The 21095-nt window shown below is 39.3% G+C and overlaps 1 long non-coding RNA gene across 1 annotated transcript; it reads right to left on the minus strand.

Moving 5' to 3' along the window:
- Positions 1 to 260: 260 nt before the first annotated feature.
- Positions 261 to 19139, minus strand: LOC132538676 (uncharacterized). Its single transcript, XR_009550030.1, has 3 exons — positions 19056 to 19139; positions 5120 to 5157; positions 261 to 567 (listed from the first exon to the last, which is right to left on the minus strand). It is a non-coding gene; the product is annotated as an uncharacterized LOC132538676 (long non-coding RNA).
- Positions 19140 to 21095: the final 1956 nt, after the last annotated feature.

Raw genomic sequence — 21095 nt, forward strand, 5'->3', positions numbered from 1 at the left:
AATGCAGTATTCAAGACACAGAATGTTAGGATAAAGAGGATCTGCCATCTGTAATTTGGACAATCATATTTTCACTAAGGATGCTGACTTTCCCTGAGGGGAAACACTGATGTGCCTTGTAATCACAGAGGGATGCTGGATGCTACAGGGCTTCTGTATAGTACCCAGGAACCATCCAGAGAACTTTGCTGAATTTATTTTATTTTATTTTAGTAGTGATTTAATAATCATTAACAAGATTGTAATTTAGCAGGGTTACAATGCCACACAGTGCCCACCAGCAGAGTCCCATGCCCCATCCCCTCCATTGGAAGCTTCCCTATTTTTTATCCCTCTGGGAGTCTGGACCAAAAGTCTCTATGGGGTACAGAAGGTGGAAGGTCTGGCTTCTGTAATTGCTTTTCCGTTGGACATGGGTGTTGGCAGATTGGCCCATACCCCCAAGCTTGTTTCTATCTTTCCCTACTAGAGTAGGGCTCTGGAGTGGTGAGATTTGGGGACAGATTGGTGAGGTCATCTGCCCAGGGAAGTCAGAATGGCATCATAATGGCATCTGCAACTTGGTGGCTGAAAGACAGTGAGATATAGAACAAGATAAATAGTTTAACTTTGCTGAAATTATTTCTCTTAGCACTGACTCCAGTAAGCTCGAAATAAACAACATAATTTTTGCTGTCTTCTCTGGGTCAACTAAAGGAAAATATTTTCACCATGAAACAGAAAAAGTCAAAATCTATAGTGTGTATAGCAATGCTCACTTCAAGGGACTCTCCAAACGATTTAATGTGACATAAAAGCTAAATGCAAAAAAACACACAAACAAAAAACAGGAAAGTATAGAAAAAGTAAGGCTTCATGTCCCCTTCCCCATTAGTTTATCAAAGCACATATCTGAGAGGTAGAAAATTCTGCACCCAGTTCCAGATGAGATTGATATTGGAGGGCTGCTCTCACACAGCTGCAGAAGTCAGTGAGCGAAGTACCAGCAGCTCAAGGCAACTGGGCAACAACTTTCATTAATTAGCAATTCTGAGCCACTTGACGATAAAAAAAAAAAAAAAAAAAGAAACAACATGGGAAGGCAGTGCAATTAGAAAGAAGCCGCCTAAAATATCTGTTAGATAGCCAACTCTGCTTTTAAGCAGAGAGCTATCTTCTATGTGGCGATAATGTGCTAAAAGATTTCCTAGCTAGAAAAAGTCATAAAGAAATGAAACAAGGGGTAATGGGGGGAGTCGGGCCGTAGTGTAGCGGGTTAAGCGCACGTGGCGCAAAGCGCAAGGACCCGCATAAGGATCTCAGTTCGAGCCCCCGGTGCCTCACCTCCAGGGGAGTCGCTTCACAGGCAGTGAAGCAGGTCTGCAGGTGGGCAGCAAAAGGGAATAAAAAAATTTAAAAGAAGTGAAACGGGTTAGAGTATCATCTCTAACATCATTCTATTCATTTTTTTCTTTTCTTTTTTGCCCCCAGGGTTATCACTGGGGGGTTCTCTGCCTGCCTGAAGTATCCACTACTTCCAGCAGCCATTTTTCCCTTTTTTTTTTCTTCTCTTATTTGATAGGACAAAAAGAAATGGAGAGGGGAGGATGGAGGGAGAGAGGGAGAGAGAAAGAGAGAGGCTTGCAGCATTTGTCAGCAGTCTTGGCATTTGCTCCCTGCAAGTAAGGACCTAAGGCTTGAACTTGGGGCCTTATACAAGGACACGTGCTCTACCGAGCATGCGCTACCTGACCCCTCAGCTGTGCTTCTTATCCTTAAGTGTCTCTTCTGTGAAATTACCCATTTGCCAAAGCTATATTCCGGAGGGCGATTAGTTTTTGCTCCCCTACACATTAGTTCTTTGTCTCTCCCCCTTGTGTTCCCAATTTGATACTTACAAGCACCTTTGGGATTTAACCAGGTGGCCAGCACTTCCCTCTTTGTCATAAGAAACCCAGAAGTGTGTGTGTGACTCCTTGTCCCTCCAGACACTACATTTAAGAAGTGGCTTTCAATGTCCTGGCTCTGTATTCTGAATGAAATATTTCAGAAGTATCACAACACTGAAGCAAAGCTGAATCCAACCATAACCCTCCATGGGCCTTTAATCCTTAGGCAAACCTTACTTGACCCCTTCTCTTTACGACTTTATCTGACCTACTCTCCTGCCTACTTCTTTCTAGAATTTCTTAAAGTCATATTCATGGAAATCCTTGGTCCTTGGGGAATGCAATCTAAGTCTGAAACTCATCTTGACCTTATTTATGCTTCAGATTTGAGCATTGCATTTGGAGTTTCGTTCCAGAGAAGAAGAATACTGTGGGCAAAGACAGACGTTTATATTGTTTATGTTGAGGTCATGGAGCTGGAGAAGATTTACTGACAACTAACTGGAGGTGTTGGAATGCTAAGAGGCAAAGGTCTATGTAGGAGGGACAGCAGAGAAGTCGATTAGGGAAGTCTTAAACATTGTTTGAATTTGAGATGATACAGATTAGGAGGCCATTTTGAAATAGTGAGCAAGCCAGGTGGTGGCACACCCAGAAGAGTGCACACCACACGGTAACCATGTGCGAAGACCTGGGTTCGACCCCCAGGGTCTCCACCTGCAGGGGATAAGTGGTGAAGCAGGGCTCCAGGCATCACTCTTGTCCCCCAAATTCTCTTTATCCTCTCAATTTCTCTCTGTCTTTATCAAAAAGAAAAAGAGAGAATTCAGGAAGCAAGAGAAGAATATGATGGAAGCAATCTTTTCTCATTATACTTGTATTAACATACTCCAAGGACCCCAGCTTCTTTCTTTCTTTCATTTTGAGGATTACGTGGTCAAGTAGGTGTGAAAGCACATTGTAACATCCAGTCCACTGCTCTCCAGTGATTATTGCCATAAGTATATGAAAACTAGAGTCAAAGACTTTTTTTGTTGATATTTTTAAAAATTATAATATTGCCCAGACGGAGAGTAAATTTAACATTTAGTGCTGCTCAGAGTTAGACCCACTGCCGTTGAAAATCCTCCTACGCTTTATCAAGCATTTCCTAAACATTTGCCCACTGAAGACTGTGAGAAGCCATTCTTACTAATGCACCACAGAGCAGGTTTGCCTGTAGACATACATGCTTTAGAGAATGTTCTTTCCGAGAAGGATGATGATAGGATGATCTTACTCATAGACAAAAGTTGAAAAACAAAAACAGAAGGAGAAACACATGATAGAACTTGGACTGGAATTGGTGTGTTTCACCAAAGTATAGAGCTCTGGGGTGTGGGAGAGTGTTCCACTTCTGGAACATGATAATGGAGGGAGGACCTAGGTGGGGTTAGAGTTTGTTATGTGGAAGACTAAGAAATGTTACACATGTACCAACGACTATATTTTACTATTGACTGTAAACAATTAACTTCCTCCAATAAAGAAAAAACATTAATTTTTAAAAAAGGGGGGGAATTGGGCGGTAGCGCAGCGGGTTAAGCTTACGTGGCACAAAGCGTAAGGACCGGCTTAAGGATCCCAGTTCAAGCCCCTAGCTCCCCACCTGCAGGGGAGTCGCTTCACAGGCAGTGAAGCAGGTCTGCAGGTGTCTGTCTTTCTCTCCTCCTCTCTGTCTTCCCCTCCTTTGTCCATTTGTCTCTGTCCTATCCACTACAACGACATCAATAACAACAACAATAATAACTACAACAATAAAAAACAAGGGCAACAAAAGAGAATAAATATTTTTTTAAAAATTAAAAAAAAAAAGAAAATATTCTTTTTGGGGCCAGGCAGTGACACATCTGGTTAAGCGCGTACATTACAATGCACAAGGATGTAGGTTCAAGCCCCTGGTCCACACCTGCAGGGGAAAGCTTGACAAGTGGAGTAGCAAGGCTGTAGGTGTCTCTCTGTCTCTCTCCCTCTCCCCGTCTCCTCTCAATTTCTTTCTTCCTCTATTCAATAATAAATACATAAATAAAATATGTTTTAAAAAAATGTTATCTCAAGAAACCTAGGGAAAGGAATAAAGAGTAAATAGGAACCAATAAACACAAAAGAAAAAAGATGCTTTGCAAAAACCACTGGCCATGGTCAATGGGAAAGTGGCAAGAAATTCAAAAAGGCCTGAGGAGCTGGGGCAGTGACACCAATGGTCATACGTCAGATTTTCATATCTGAGACACTGGCATTCCCAGAATATGGGTATTAAGAGTCAAATAATATGATAAATTAAGGGACAGGTTAAAGGAATTGAATGTCTATCTAAGTCCACCACAGTGGTGTGAAAAATAAAAATGGGGTAGTCATACAAATGCATACTGTAAGGGAGATGGGCGGTAGCACAGTGGGTTAAGCGCACATGCTTCAAAGCCAAGGACCGGTGTAAGGATCCCGGTTCAAACCCCCAGCTCCCCACCAGTCACTTCACAGGCGGTGATGCAGGTCTGCAGGTGTCTATCTTTCTCTCCCCCTCTGTGTCTTCCCCTCTTCTCTCCATCTCTCTCTGTCCTATCGACGACAACATCAATAACAACAGCAATAATAACTACAACAACAATTAAAAAAACAAGTGCAACAAAAGGGAAACTAAATAAAGAAATATAAAAAAATAAAAAATAGAACAAATGCATACTGTACCAGCCTTCAATGATTACTATCCAAAGGCAGAGAAGACATTGGACAAGATCTTTGTTGAAAGTCAATTTTCTGTTTTGTACTTCCGTATTTTCATTGGAGCGAGAATATATTATAATACCAAATGAGTTTCAGATATACATCTTTATAAATCAGTATATGTAAGAGGCCTGGTGACGGTACACCCAATAGAAAACACACATCTCGACAGTGGGCTGTAGCACAGTGGGTTAAATGCACGTGGCACAAAGCACTAGGACTGGCGTAAGGATCCTGGTTCAAGCCGTGGCTCCCCACCTGCAGGGGAGTCGCTTCACAGGCGGTGAAGCAGGTCTGCAGGTGTCTATCTTTCTCTCCCCCTCTCTGTTTTCCCCTCCTCTCTCCATTTCTCTCTGTCCTATCCAACAACGACAACATCAGTAACAACAACAACAAAGCAACAAGGGCAACAAAAGGGAAAATAAATAAATAAATAAATAAATATTAAAAACAAAAGAAAGAAAGAAAGTAAAGAAAACGTGTATCACCTTGCACGGAGACCCAGAGTGAATGCCCAGGTCCCCACCTGCAAGAAAGAAGCTTCATGAGTAATATAGCAGTGTTGTAGATGTGTCTCGCCTCTATCTCTCTCTCCTTTTATATCTCTGTCTCTCACCCTCTATCAAAGAAAATTAAAAACAAAAGTTACCTGTAATGCTGGAATTGTCAGATAGATACTGAACTCCTGGGATAAACCAGGTGGCAAATTTATAATGATAATAATAGCAATAATAATTTCAGTGAAATAGACTTACAGAGAGAAAGCTACACACAGAAAAATGCCAGGCTGAGGTTCACTGACGGGAGACAGACGACCAGGGACTCATGGCTGAGCTGTACTAAGTATCTCTTTATTCATGCAGAACGCAGCACAATCTAAGCCAAGCTAAGCTAAAACTAAACTAAAACAATCTTGTCCTTATATATGTACTAGCCAAGTAGGGTGGAAACAGGATGTGACGTAGAGAGGGTGGAGCGAAAAAAGACTGGTGGAAATCAGGGTGTGACTACAAGAGGGGGCAGAGCAAAAAGACATCCTGAACCAGTGGGGATTAAACCAGTGCCCTGCAGGCAGGGCAGTGCTTAGTTAACTGTGGTTATGAAAATAGAATACAGTGTTAAGCAGGGGGGATTAAACCAAATGAAACAGAAGGGGTTTTTAGAAGCAGAAGTAGAAGCATACCAACAGAAAAAGACCAGAGAACTACGCTGTTTATGATGGTGCTAGGAAGTAAGCCTGGGCTTCAGAGCCTCAGGCTAGAAGGTCTTTGGCATAACCATTTTACTGTGTTCCCAGCCCTAAAATAAATAATTTTTTTAAATAAAATAACCTATAATATATGTAAATGTTACAATAAGATGGCCAACATATTAGACACTAAGAACTGAAAGATTTGTGAGAACTTAGAGTTAGCTCTCCTTGGCCAACCTAGAGCGCCTGCATGGAGAAGCTTCAGGAGCAGCAGAGTGGTATTACTGTGTCTCTCCTCTTTTTGTCTCTTATTCTCCCTCTTTTCATCTAACCTCAGTTTGGATGGGGGGCAAAAAAAAAAAGGCCACTGAAAGCAGAGACATACTAGAGCTGGAGCCCCTGTGATGATCCTGGTAATAAAACAAAACAAAATAAACAGACAAAAACTGAGGAAGGAACTTGTTTCACTTTGTCTCTAGACACTTGCTACTTACAACTTCACTTGTGTCAAAGAGTATGTGTTAAAGTTGAAATCTGTAATTCATTTAAAGAAATAAAATAGTCTAGTCAAGAAAATGGGGGTTTTGAATGATTCCACTCATTTATGAATGTTTTGCATCACTTAAGCAGCATTAGAAGTCAGTATTGATGGGGGTCTGGCGGTAGCGCAGTGGGTTAAGTGCAGGTGGCAAAGCGCAAGGACCAACATAAGAAATCTGGTTCGAGCCTCCGGCTCCCCTGCAGGGAAATCGCTTCACTGGTGGTGAAGCAGGTCTGCAGGTGTCTGTCTTTCTCTTCCCCTCTCTGTCTTCTGGTCCTGTATCCATTTGTCTCTGTCCTATCCAACAACGAACGACAACAATAAAACAACAAGGACAACAAAAGGGGTGGGGAGAAATGGCCTCCAGGAGCAGTGGATTCATGGTGCAGGCGCTGAGCCCCAGCAGTAACCCTGGAGGCAAAAAAAAAAAAAAGTCAGTATTGTTGAATTCAAAAATTAAAATCTGGAAAACTTAAAAAGTTCAGTCTGTTAATAATTTCACTTTAAGTTCAAGTAATGTAGGATGAAATGTTTTAATGTCATTTCCTGAGTAGTTAAGCTGAGTTTTATCAGAATGTACACGAAACACGTGAAGGGCTGTTTAAAATGCAAATGTAAGTTTCATAAATGTAGGTAGAGCCTAAGAGTCTATATTTCTTATGGGCAGTAATGCAAAGACCTTGCTCCGAGAACCTTACTCTGAGAAGCAAAGGTATCAAAGACAAAGTCCAACTGACAATATATGACGAAGACTATACATCAGTTTTTCAATCGAATTCTTGATGTTGTCATAGGCTTGTTGTAATTTTATATGTATATGTGCTCATTAACTTTATTCGTTAGGATGGTATTCACTTTCCGCTGAGCATTTGAGAGGAGGAAGGATAGGTGGAGTAGTGTGTGGAGAGGAAATGAAAAGGATGTGTGAACTCTAATGATAGGAATTCCCACAGTTAAGTTTCTAGTACAAGAATTTGGTACCAGTGAGAGGGTCCTGTTGCGAATGAGGGGAAAGGGAGTGCAGGGTTTATCAAGGTGTGATTTGGACATTTTTTTTTATTCTAAGATTTTCAGTTTTTAATTCTGTAACCTAAAGACTGAAAATTAGGAATAAGAAATCCCCTTAATAACACCTTCACCTAGAACCAAGCTATGTCAGCTTTTACTAGCATTCTCTTCTTTCTTAAAAAAATATTTGTTTGTTTATTCCTTTTCGTTTCCTTTGTTGTTTTATTCTTGTAGTTATTCTTGTTGTTGTTATTGATGTTGTCACTGTTGGATAGGACTGAGAGAAATGAAGAGAGGAAGGGGGGATAGAGAGAGGGAGAGAAAGGCAGACACCTGCAGATCTTTTTTACTACTTGTGAAGCGACCCCCCCCCCCCCTGCAAGTGGGGAGCCAGGGGCTCAAACCCGGATCCTTATGCGGGTCCGTGCACTTTGCACCACGTGCGCTTAACCCGCTGCGCTACTGCCCGACTCCCCAACATTCTCTTCTTGATTACACTTGTTGTTCCAACAAACTGCATTTTCTATGGAAGTTTTCCAATAGCATTTCCACCCTTCTCACATGCCAAGTGTCTTCTGATTTTTTAAAATATTTATTTATTCATTTTTGTAGCCCTTGTTGTTTTATTGTTGTAGTTATTATTGTCGTCGTTGTTGGATAGGACAGAGAGAAATGGAGAGAGGAGGGGAAGACAGAGAGGGAGAGAAAAAGAACCAGGATCCTTATGCCGGTCCTTGCGCTTTGCGCCACATGCGCTTAACCCACTGCGCTACCCGCCGACTCCTGTGTCTTCTGATTTCTCAAAGCACAAGCTGATGCTTATAAATAAGAAAAAGAACGAGTACATTTGTAATCTTTTATATCCAGAACACAGTGACAAGATAGACAAAGCAGCTTTCAATGGTTTTCAAATTTATCTTTGTTATTTGCTACGGAGTAAGAAAATTTAAATAATAAATGTTTGAGATTCTGGTGGTGCCTGGAACAGTCGTGATGAAGACACAAGCTCTAACCTTTTATTTTCCATATGATCATCTACTGACCATATCTGACTATTTTAACCCAGAGGTTCACCTTAAAATTAAAAATAAGGTATTAAAATAATTGTTCATTTCAAAAGTTTCATGTCACTACAGGATGTTATACATAAAACAAGTTCTCGTTTTACTTTTAAAATCTAACTGTGCCTTTATTATATATGTAATGTATTTTTAGAAGATTTATAGACAAACTTTCTATTATATTAATAGCCAGCCATGACTTCCTCTATGGATTAAAGAATTAAAACTTTAATGGAAATTCATGGCTCAGAGTTAGAAAACTTCCTTTTTCCTCTGAATGGCTGAACATATATTGGGCACTTTTCAATATATAAGCTAGAAAATTCATTAGATTTGCATTAGCAAAGTGAGCCGTATATATTAACTCTCTTAGTCTAAGGGGAAAACGGTACAAAAACTAACAACTCGTGTGTCTCTAACATCTCAGATATTATTCAAGGTGCTTTCACTAAGTTATCACATAAAACAGCTGGAATATCGGCCACAGTATGGAAAAGAAAGAAGAGAAGAAAGAGAGAGAGAAGGAGGGAGGGAGGGAGAGAGGGGGGGGGGGACTGGGCAGTGGCGCAGTGGGTTTAGCTCACATGGCACAAGGCGCAAGGAGCTGTGGTGTTAGGATCCCGGTTCGAGCCCCCGGCTCCCCACCTGCAGGGGAGTCACTTCACAGGCGGTGAAGCAGGTCTGCAGGTGTCTGTCTTTCTCTCCCCCTCTGTCTTCCCCTCCTCTCTCCATTTCTCTCTGTCCTATCCAATAACAATAACAACAACAATAACAACAATGATAACAAGGACAACAAAAAGGGGACAAAATAGTCTCCAGGAGCAGTGGATTCATAGTGCAGACACTGAACCCCAGCAATAGCCCTGGAGGCAAAAATGAGAGGGAGAGAGAAGAAGGAGGAGGAGAAGAAGGGGGGGGAGGAGGAGGAGAGGGAGAAGGAGAAGAAGGAGAAGAAGGAGGAGGAGGAGAAGGAGGGAAAGACTGACTTAGGAAATAATAAACTAATTCTAAATAAATAAAAAGAATAAATCACTGTCAGCTAATCTAGTTGAAGGAGTAATGTGTTGTGACAGACAGTCACCGGGTTAGTTCCCTACATGAAACCTGGCAACTGCTTAGGAATCTACAAACTGAAATAGGCGAGGGGCTCGAGCAGATGCTCTCTTCTAAGAATAGACCTTTTTAATGCATCAGAGAATACTGGTTGAACTAAAGGTACCTACCATTTCCTTCATAGAGACCACTGCATTTTAAATTTGCCTTGCTAATATCCAAAGACAAATGAAAGAGACACTGATCTCTATCTTAACTGAAATGTACCTTTCGTATTTGACTGGAGTTTACAATCTCCTCTTGGTAAACATGTCATATTATTAGTATCTTCATGATAGAATGGCTCTGAATTAATAAATCAATACCTGTAGACACATTTTAAAGCAGAGAAAGTTGTATAGCCATACTAAAAAAAAAAAAAAAAAGTGGGTATTGGGAAAGGACCTTAAAAGTAAAAACAGCAGGGGGCCGGGTGGTGGCGCACCTGGTTAAACGCACATGTTACAGTGTTCAAGGGCCCAGGTTCAAGCCCCCGGTCCCCACTTGCAGAGGGAAAGCTTTGCAAGTGGTGAAGCAGGGCTGCAGGTGTCTCTCTGTCTCTCTCCCTCTCTATCTCCCTACCTCTAGATTTCTGGCTGTCTCTATCCAATAAATAAAGATTAAAAAAAATTTTTTTAAGTAAAAACAGCAAATCTAAGCATAAGGAATCAAACATTTGTATATGAAGCCATATCAGTCAAAAATCTTATGACCAAATAACTTATTTATATATTTTTTTGTTGCTTCCAATAGGATTCATCACTGTAACTTAAAAAAAAAAAAGCCTTTAGGGGAACTTTCTAACTACATAATGCTGGTAAGGTATTCATTGTTCACAATCTTATTCAGTCTAATATATTGAGTGCATTAAAATTAAAATGGCTACAGTCATATAGATCTTACCAGAAACTGTGTGACAAACTGATTTCAAAATTCCCCTAGTGTATTTGTATAGCCATTGCTGGATTTTTTTTTCTTTATATGACTAGATTTTTAAATTTCTATGAAATCCTTTTTAATCAATGAATTAATGTTGTTCTATGTAAATATTACCTTATGTTCAACTAGATTTCTCTTTTCTCTCACACTGGCTGCTAAAGTTATTTCTAATTTATTTTAGATGCAACTTCAGTTAAAATCCCATAAATACATAGAATCTTCCAATGTATACACCAACAAAAGAGCACAATAGTCAAATTATTAGATATGATTTGGGCCAATAGAGAGCTTTAAAATTTATAAAAACTTTAAAGTACAAATGTAAATATAAAGTATTATAATTAATTCTCAAAACTGAATCAGAGACTGGTTTTCCTCAGATCATACTGCTACACCGTGACTGTTAACTAAAAACAGATCAGGTCAGTTCTTCAGAACCCCAGTTTGGTCTATTCTTTTTAATTGATTTAATAATGATTGACAAGTCAGTAGGATAAGAGGGGCACAATACCACACAATTCCCACCCCCATATCTTATCCCCTCCATTGGAAGCTTCCATATCTCATCCCCTCCATTGGAAGCTTCCCTAGTCTTTATCCCTCTGGGAGTATGGACCCAGGCTCATTATGGGGTGCAGAAGGTGGAAGGTCTGGCTTCTGTCATTGCTTCTACACTGGACATGGATGGGCATTGGCAGGTGGATCCATACTCCTAGCCCATCCCTATTTTTCCCTAGTGGGATAGGCCCCTGGAGAGGTGAGGTTTCAGGACACATTCGGTCTATTTTTTATAAAACATAGACCTAAGTTATCTATAAATTGGTTTCCTCTTTTTGGGATCAAGGTAAGAAATATCAGGAGGGCAGGCAGTAGCACGCCTGGTTAAGCACACAGGTTATACTCCATAAGGATGCAGGTTCAAAGCCCTGGCACCCACCTGCAGGGGGAAAGCTTCACAAGAGGTGAAGCAGGGCTGCAAGTGTCTTCCTGTCTCTCTCCCTCTCCATCTCCCTCTCCCTTCTCAATTTTTCTCTGTCTCTATCAATAATAAATTTAAAAATCACATTAAAATTAAAACAAAAGAAATGTCATAAGCTGTCACAACATTCCCAGAGGATGTCTGAGAGCTAAGATGTCTCCACCAGTTGTGTAGGTAAGTGTATTGTTAACCACAAAACAGAACTGCATGGTCAGCATTTCAAAGCTCTGCTGTGAACCACTTGTACCTTTTTTTTTTTTTGTAACCCTTTCATAAGTACAACTGTCAGTTGTTTAATTTTCTTCAGTTCATGCGTCTTCACTGATGAATTGATATGACAAGAAAATACCAGGACATTTTCTGGTTCTTTAGTTTTGAAATGACTTCTTGCAAGCAGTTCATTAAAGGTAATCAATTTATTGGTATATTTTTTAATGAGTAAAGGACTATTTTTTAAAGTTTTCCTTCTAGGGTCAAGAATTAAAAATGCAAAAGAGTTGTGGTCCGGGAGGTGGCGCCCTGGATAAAGCATTGGACTCTCAGGCATGAGGTCCCAGGTTCTAACACATTTACCGGAGTGACATCTAATTCTTTCTCTCTCTCCTCCTATCATTCACGTGAATAAATAAATGAAATCCTTTTTTAAAAAATGCAAAAGAGTAGAGACTGGAGAATTAACTTGGGAGTCCATAGACCTCAATTCACTAGGTGCTGGATCACTTAATACTTACAACAGAATATCGTTCTTAAAGCTTCTATTCTTTTTAAAGTTGTATTTGTGATTTAATAATGATTAACTAGATTTTAAGATAACAGGGCCGCAATTCCATATACCAGTTCCCACCACCAGAGTTCCATGTCCCATTCCCTCCATTGGAAGCTTCCCTATTCTATAAAAAAAAATTTTAATTATCTTTACTTATTTATTGGATAGAGACCATCAGAAATCAAGAGGGAGGAGAGAGCTAGAGAGAAGAGAGACAGACAGACACCTGCAGCCCTGCTTCACCACTTGCAAAGCTTTCCCCCTGCAGGTGGGGACTGGGGGCTCAAACCTGGGTCCCACTGTAACATGTGCGCTCATCCAGGTGCTCCACAGCCCGGCCCCTAGCTTCCCTATTCTTTATCCCTCTGGGAGTGTGGACCAACATCCTAAAGTTTCTATTCTTTTATATTGCTAAAAAAAAGAAAGAAAGAAAGAAAGAAAAGAAAAGAAAAGTGAGAATAATTAAAGAAGCTCATAAATTAAATATAAGAAAATTCAGATTCAGAAGACAAAAATGCATGGAGGTGAAAATATAACATCTCAGAACTTACAGTCAACCCATAATTAGATCTGCTTTATAGTCTAAAAATAGCTGAACATTTTTATTTTTATAAACCAAATCAGACATGAAGATACAAAACCAACAGAAAATAAAAATACTTATTTAAGGATTACAATTCTTAGGAAGACTGTTTTTCTCATAGCAAAGTTAGAATTTGCCACACTCCCTGCCTAGCAAATAACAACAAAACAAGTGGAAAAGACAGAAAGGGGGGAAGTAGGTTAAGGGTCAAACTATCAAACAAGAATGAGTAGTAAGTATGTTAAACTGTAGCGTGCGTTACTTCAACGCAACACATTATAAACTTTAAAACAGTCTCTTTTATAGATAATCTCCTGTTGACCCCTCCTCATGTTTTGTTGTATTTGAAAAAAGGGTTTTCTTTTTAAGTATCAGGCCAAGGAAGTCTAACTTAAAAGCACTTTTAGAACATTTCACGCTTATTTTATTACATTTAAACTTCTTTGAAATCCTTGTAGTGTCTCAGCTCCGTTTCCCTTGAACTTATTACCTTACAAAGGTACATGGAAGTTTCTCCCAAAGGCAGTATCTGTTTTCAAAAGTACTATCTCAGATCAGCTTATTAGCTACAATGGCCACTTCAGCTGGTTGGTAATGCAAGGGAATAGAGGTCTCAAGAATACTGGAAAGTTTCGATGACTTAATCATTCTTCATCTGGTGTTGGCAATGTTTTTTTTTTGTGTGTGTGTTTTCTTTCTTCAACCTTTCTCCTGGTCTTCCATTCTAAGGATCTAAAAAACACTTTAGCCTAATGTCTATAACTCTCCACCAGTATTTAAGTTTCCTTTCTGTGATAGCGACAGGAGAAAGGAGACGCTCTCCCGGTGATAATGGGCAACTGCTCACGCACTCGAAGTCTTTTTGCTGTAGGATACTACCATTTAGTATCTTTGCTTCAATTTTACTCAAGCCACTCAAAATAGTAGGCTATTTGCACTTCCACCACCGCTCTAAGACTTTTAGAGACTACATCACCACCAAAATAAAAAAAGAAAGAAAGAAAAAAAAATTTCTGATTTATTTGACAGCATAAAACTGGAAGAATTTTCTCTGAATGTCTACAGTTTCTAAACAGTTACTCCTGTGGTAAAAACCCTCTTCGTTACAAACAACGTCCACATTTTTCTAGATATCAGAAGATTTGACAATGGTGTAGTTGCTTGTGTAAGTTATATGTAAGTAAGGGAAGAGACGATTGTGCTCATTTTAGTCTGGTTGTCTTTCTAAGCTACCGTCTAGATCTCCTAATTGCTTGCTGATCTTGAAACCAGTTCTCATAGAGTCTTAATAGGTGCAAAATCAACTAGATCTTTCTCCACAGAAATCATTATGAGGGTGCTGGGTGGTGGTACATCTGGTTAAGAGCACATGTTACAATGTGCGAGGACCCCGGTCCCTACCTGCAGGGGGGAAATTTGTGAAACAATGCTTCAGGTGTCTCTCTGTCTCTCTCCCTCTCTATCTCCCCCTTCCCTCCCGACTTCCGGCTTTCTTTATCCAAGATTTTCCCCTACAGGTGGGGGAGGTGGAACCTGGGTCCTTGCGCACAGTAACATGTGCACTCAACCAGGTGTGCCACCACCCTGTTCCCAGTAAAAAAGAAGATGAATGAATGAATGAATGAATGAATGAATGAATGAATGAATGAAATGAACTAAATTTTTTTTGAATATTTATTTATTTATTCCCTTTTGTTGCCCTTGTTTTATTGTTGTAGTTATAATTTTTTTTTTTTTTTTATTGATGTCGTAGTTATTGGATAGGGTGGAGAGAAATGGGAAGGAGGGGAAGACAGAGAGGGAGAGAGAAAGACAGACACCTGCAGACCTGCTTCACCGCCTGTGAAGTGACTCCCCTGCAGGTGGGGAAGCGGGGGGCTCGAACCAGGATCCTTAGGCAGGTCCCTGCGCTATGGACCACATGCGCTTAACCCGCTGAGCTACCGCCCAACTCCCCCAAAAAATTTAAAATATATTACAGTGAATTCAGGAAAACAAAATCATACTAAATCTTTCAACAGAAAGAAGTTAATGTGAATGGAATGAGTTTCAGTCTTGAAGAGGGATGCTGTTCACTATTTGTGGTGGGCCAGAAGTGGGTAGGGGCACAGAGGAGCCGCTTCCAGGCCCCTGAGGAGTCCTGATGCAGCTACTTCTTGAAATACCAAAGACAAACACAAAGGAAGCAGCTGGAGACTGCAACCAACTACCTCTCCCCAGGTAAAGGGGTTCCACTGTGGTTGTTCCAAAGCAACAACCACAGGCAATCCGGAGGCGGCTCAAAGCCTGCTTTCCAGTTGCCTTCCACTTAACCCTTACTGCTGAGGGCAACTGGAAAAACAAGAATGTGTTTTCAGTGTCGTCTCAACCTTATAAAGTACGCGCAGAAAGCTACACTTGAATCTAAGAGACGGCTCAGCAAAGAGCTTAGCCTTTCCTCAGAAACGGGTCTCAGTAAGCTCTCTGCTCTCACTCTCCTGTGTGTGTGTTTTCATTAGGGGCAAAGGAAAAAAGCATCATGTGCGTTACACACAAACTTACACACAAAAGGACTGATGAAGAACACACATAGAGAAAGAATAACGAGCCACAGCATCACACAAATATATGATAAAGTAATAGGATAGGGGGGCCGGCAGTAGCACAGCGGGTTAAGCGCACATAGCACAAAGCACAAGGATCCCAGGTCGAGCCCCCAGCTCGAGAAGCAGACCTGCAGGCATCTGTCTTTCTCTCCCCCTCTCTGTCTCCCCTCCTCTCTCGATTTCTCCTGTCCTACAACAATAATATCAGTGGCAACAATTGCAATAATGGCAACAAAATGGACACAAAAAAAATGGCCTCCAGGAGCCCTGGATTCGTAGTGCAGGCACTGAGCCCCAGCAATAACCCTGGAGGCAAAAAAAAAAAAAAAAAGAAGAAGAAGAAGAACGAAGAACGAAGAAAGAAAAGGGCCATTAATGCCATTCGTTGTCTAGGACTTTTTTTTTTCAAGTTCAGTGTCACTTTATTAAGGAAATGCTAATTTACAGGATTTTTATTGTCAAAAGGGTCCATCTCCACATGTCCCCAAGATGGGTGTCAGGACATTTCACCCTTCAGCAAACCATTCTGCTTCACAAGAGGGTCTTAGATGCCCAATTTTGTCTCTTAGTGTTTCTCCTTTTCCCCCTTCTGTGTGCTCTGCTCTGCCCGGTTCCTTGTTCTGATCTTGAATTCCATCTATAAATGAGATCATCCAGCATTGATCCTCTTCGGATTTAGTGAAGAGCGTTACTAAAATGTAACCCCCTGTTTCACCGTACCCTAGCAATCTGAGTCTGAAACTTCCCGGCAAGAATATCAAACTTGAAAGTCTCATCACAGCTGAGGAGCTTAGTGAAAGATGTTTCAAGTTAGACAATGGGCTGACTATGGGACCTCCCTGAGGTCAGAGGTTGAGTTGAGGTCACATTAGAATCCCAGGTTCCTGAACTTTTTTTTCCTGGAAGTTTTGGCACAGTGTCCCCACCTCTTATATGTATATACATTTCTTTGTAATGAAATTTAAAAGTTTTATTAGTTCCTTAAATATAGAAGTACATAAATAACAAAACAAGAAAAGTTAACAATTTTACCACTTAGGTAATATTAGTTGACATTTTTAATAAGTAAGTTATGTGCATGATTTGAAAATACAGAGCTGGGTAGGGAAGGGCAAACGAGGGATGTATAAAAGCTTCCTCTCTCTATGCTAATTCCTTCCTCACAAATGCTTTAGGCTACTATTTTCAAACTTGGAAATGTTAGAAAAGCTTACACCAAGTTTAAATACTTGCTCTAGCACAGGGCATGCTTTTTATTTTTAATCTAAATTGCATTCAGTTGTATCCCTGGATACTAGTCCATCCTCTAAAATCATATGAATATTTCATCATGAAAAGGTACTGTGATAAAACTGAATAGAATTTTCCTTAATATATAAAATAAAGAATTTTCTTAGTATACAATCTGTTTATTACAATCTGTGATTATTGAGATGAAGCAAGCTTGGAGAGATAGGTAAGGCCCACTATCAATAACTAATAGAGACTCTAATATAATTTAAAGCTTTTACTTCTTCATCCATAAAAATACCAAACTAAAAAATAACAGAGGAATTAAATAAAATTATGTCTTAAACACAATAACAGACAACCCCTGATTACTTAACTCCCATCGAGTATAGATTTTTAGACATATATATATATATATATATATATATATATATATCTATATCTATATATATCCTGAAATTTTCACAGGACTAGTGTTAGAATTATTCAGGCAAAAAAATTCTGCATTTTACCAGGTGTTTCCTATGAGTCTTACAACTGTTTTTAAAACAACGTTAAACCTTTAAGCTTGTATCCTAACATAATTTGTGTCTGTATAACTCATTACAAATAGAAATGGGGATATTCTCTAAATATTAGAATCAGTGAGATTTTCTTTAACAATATTCCCACCTCACATGCCGCAGACTGTTAATGAAAGGAGATAGTGGTTCTTTTATACAAGCGACTTATATCAGAGATGCAAATGCTGTGTACTTTGGGTCTCGTCTCCATGTCAAGAGTATCATTATCTTGACAGAGTGAAAGACTTGGGGGTAGTGTGGCAGGGCTTAAAATGATAACACAAGACTTGAGTAAATTTTTAAGTATACAAAGTGAACAGTAAGCATAAATACTCCCAAAATAGGAGGCAGAGATTAGAACTAATTGCTAAAATAAACATGCGTATATAAATTCATAACTTCAATCTGCATTTTCGATAGGTAGTATTTTGAGAAAGAAAAAAAAAACTAAAGAACCACCAATCATCATGTGAAAGAAAAAATGCATATGATCAACTAAAAGAAAAGATTATCTAATATTCATTTTTGCAAAATGGATAACAATGATAATATCCAAATGTGATCAAAAGTGGGAAAATGGAGACTTCCATACATTGCTGCCAGAGTGTAAATTGGTCCAATTTCCTGAAGGCGATTTGACTTGTCTATTTACATTTTAAATGTGTATGCCCTTTGATCCATCAAGTCTAATACTAGAATCTATTCCAAGGGACTAATTGAAAGTGCACCTAAAAATCTAAGTGAAAGGATGCTTATTGCATTGCTTCTGACAACAAACAGCTGGATAATGCCTTCCATGTCTATCAATACAATCCTGGTCATTTCTTTAATGAATATACAGCCATTAAAAAGAATGAGGTAAATCCACTTCCATTAACACAGAGAATGTTAATGATATCTAATTAATTGAAAGAAAAGAAAATTAGGAAATAAGCAAAAGGAAAATCAGAACTACCTTAAATCATGTGGATATATGGGTTTGCACTTCATTTGGCATGGAATGTTTTTATTGTTTCTTTATACGCCTTCCTATTGCTAGTTATTTTGCAGTGAGCTGTTACCCATGTATAATCAGTAAAAATAATAAAGATATTTTAATTCTGGTGGAAAAAAATCACACACATAACATGATTTTTTTTTTTTTTTGATGGAGGTGGCAGAAGGCAATAGTCAAGGTCCATAAAATAAATCAGATGACTTCTGGGGGCTGGACAGTGGGGCCCAGGTCAAGCACAAATAATGGAAGCACAAGGACCGGCAGAAGGATCCCAGTTCGAGCCCCCGGTTCCCCACCTGCAGAGGAGTCGCTTCAAATGCGGTGAAGCAGGCCTGCAGGTGTCTGTCTTGCTCTCCCCCTCTCTATCTTCCCCTCCTGTCTTCATTTCTTTCTGTTCTATCCAACAGCAACAACAATGGGAAAAATTAATAAAAGGTGGCCTCCAGGAGCAGTGGATTTGCAGTGCAGGCACTGAGCCCTAGCAATAATCCTGGAGGGAAAAAAAAAAACCCCAACAAACTAATGATTTCTTTTTGTTTCATTCTTTATAGTGTGAAATGCTCAACTCAACTAGCTATTTTTAGGAATCCAGACTAATAGGAACACCTATTAATAATGTTAACATAGCAATTCTGGGGTTGTGTTAATCTTTTTCTTCATTTGCTAACCTGCAATGCACTGAACAAGAATACCAGCTCCAATTATTCTCTCTAACTAGTGCTTAGGGAAATGTAACTATTTGTCTAAGAATTTTAAGAATAGTAACTTATCTATTTCACACCATAGCTCTAAATAATTGATTTTAATATTACCTTTACAACAAAGAATCTGAGATAGCAAACATCTTATTACTCCAGTTTGATAGTCAGTAAATAACAGCAAAAATACCTGATTCCCATAACAGTTGTGTGTTTTTTTTTCCCCTTTCTTCTTCAGAAAAACTTGAGATCACATACTTTATTAATGGTTTCACTGCTGAAAAAAAAGGAAAAGAGTTGTTACATTTCTAAAGCTATTTTCTGGAAATGACATAAATCAAGAGGCTTCTGAGAACCTTCCTTTTTATGTGCATTTGCTCAGAACCGGCATGAGAGTAAAATGCAGCAGCTTTAGAATAAATCAAGCTTTAAGGCAGAAGAGAAGCTATGCAGAAGCTCAGCTTCCAGGGATGGTGCTGGGATGCATGTGCACTGCTCTGGGCTGGGGGCCGACTTGGGAGGCTGGAGAACTAACCCCTCACTGGCAGTGAGGGCCCAGGAGCAACCCACAGACAGATGAGAAAAGAAAGGATTCAGACAAGACTTGAAGACTGAAAATAGGCTTAGAAGCGTGAAAGGAAGGCTGGGGGGAGACTCATTCCAGGAGACAGATCTTGACATATATTTATCAGTTTTCATGTTCTGTTTTTACTACTGGATAAAACAAACTCACTATAGAAAATCTAGTACCACAAATCTGGGGTTGACCAACATTTTGTAGCACCTATCACAGGAAGATGAGAAATCGTACCCATGTGTCAACAAAGATCCTATACACCCGTAATGCCCCCAATAAAAATAATTAAAAATTTTAATATGGAGAAGTGACAATTAAAAAAAAAGTCATTGTACTCAAATGTAATCACAGTTTGCGGTGTTACTGCTGGGAATTCTTTCAACAGTGACAGAAATGGAGACACCTGAGGAGACAAAAGGTAGACATGAGAAAGACAGGACTACATGCAAATCACTGAAACAAAAGAAAGTCAGAGAGGAATCTAAAGGTATATACCACAGGCTGTGAAAATTGAAATTTTTGCTTTTTTTTTTGCCCCTGAAGTTTTATGCTTATGTAATTCCACTACTGCTGGTCTACCTACCCCCCAACCTCCCATAAGACAGAGGAGGGAAGACAGAGAAGAGACACTGTAACACCCCACCTCGCATAAGACAGAGGAGGGACGACAGAGAAGAGACACTGTAACACCATTCCACTTCATGAAGCTCCCACTAGGCATTGAGCTCCCTCCCATGTGGTGACTAGAGTTTGGTCCCAGATGAACTGTCTCCTAGCTCCTGATGATAGAAGGTCTTAAATGTGAGAGGAGCAGTGTGGAAGTGGTTGAAGGATTAGTACAATGGAAGGACATGTTTGAAACCATATTTAAAGATTAATCTGGTAACACTGTTGGGAAATGCTGAAGAAGCGAATTATGGGAGTTGAGAGCTCTTTGTAGTTTGTTATTGTAATATAGAAGACAGCCAGTTGTGTAATCCCAAAATAAAGAGAAACTAGCAGAGAGTAGTACAGGGAGAGAAGATAGTTATAAGGATAATGAAGTCCTACACATCTTGCCTAAAATTACAATAATTCTGCTTATATGAGTTTTCAATCTGTTTTTCTTATTAGGGAAAGTTAGAATGTAAAGTTCTAAGATATTAATTTTGACAGTTCTGTGAAAGTAGTTAACTACTTCAGTAAGTTGTTTTTCTGTAGAATAAACTATAAAAAGCAAATAGGAATCAATTGCTTTCACAAACTAAGACGATTTATTATAATACTATAAATTTCCATTAGGGTCTGAAGAAAGTCCTCATAAATTTAATTTCCTTGCCCAAAAAGTGTGCTATGGGATTTATTAAATGTGGCTCTCTTTCTAAACTTTAACAGTTGCATTATTAACTGTCTATGTTATATTTCCCATAAATTACATGACTTAGAAAGTAATAGATAATTCCATAAGTCATTTTTATTTAAACTTAATTAAATAAGAAATGATGTTGTGATAATGAAAGTTTAGTACTTTCTCTATATACATTTGATAAAGTGCCTTCATTTACTTTGCCATTTTTAGATATTGTCAGTAATTTTTTTCCATGACTGTCACTCAATGATATTATAATTTCTGTTGAAGATAAAAGAAATATTTAAGAGCTGTTAGGGGAGTTT

This window comes from Erinaceus europaeus, chromosome 5, assembly GCF_950295315.1.
Source record: "Erinaceus europaeus chromosome 5, mEriEur2.1, whole genome shotgun sequence".
Taxonomy (NCBI): domain Eukaryota; kingdom Metazoa; phylum Chordata; class Mammalia; order Eulipotyphla; family Erinaceidae; genus Erinaceus; species Erinaceus europaeus.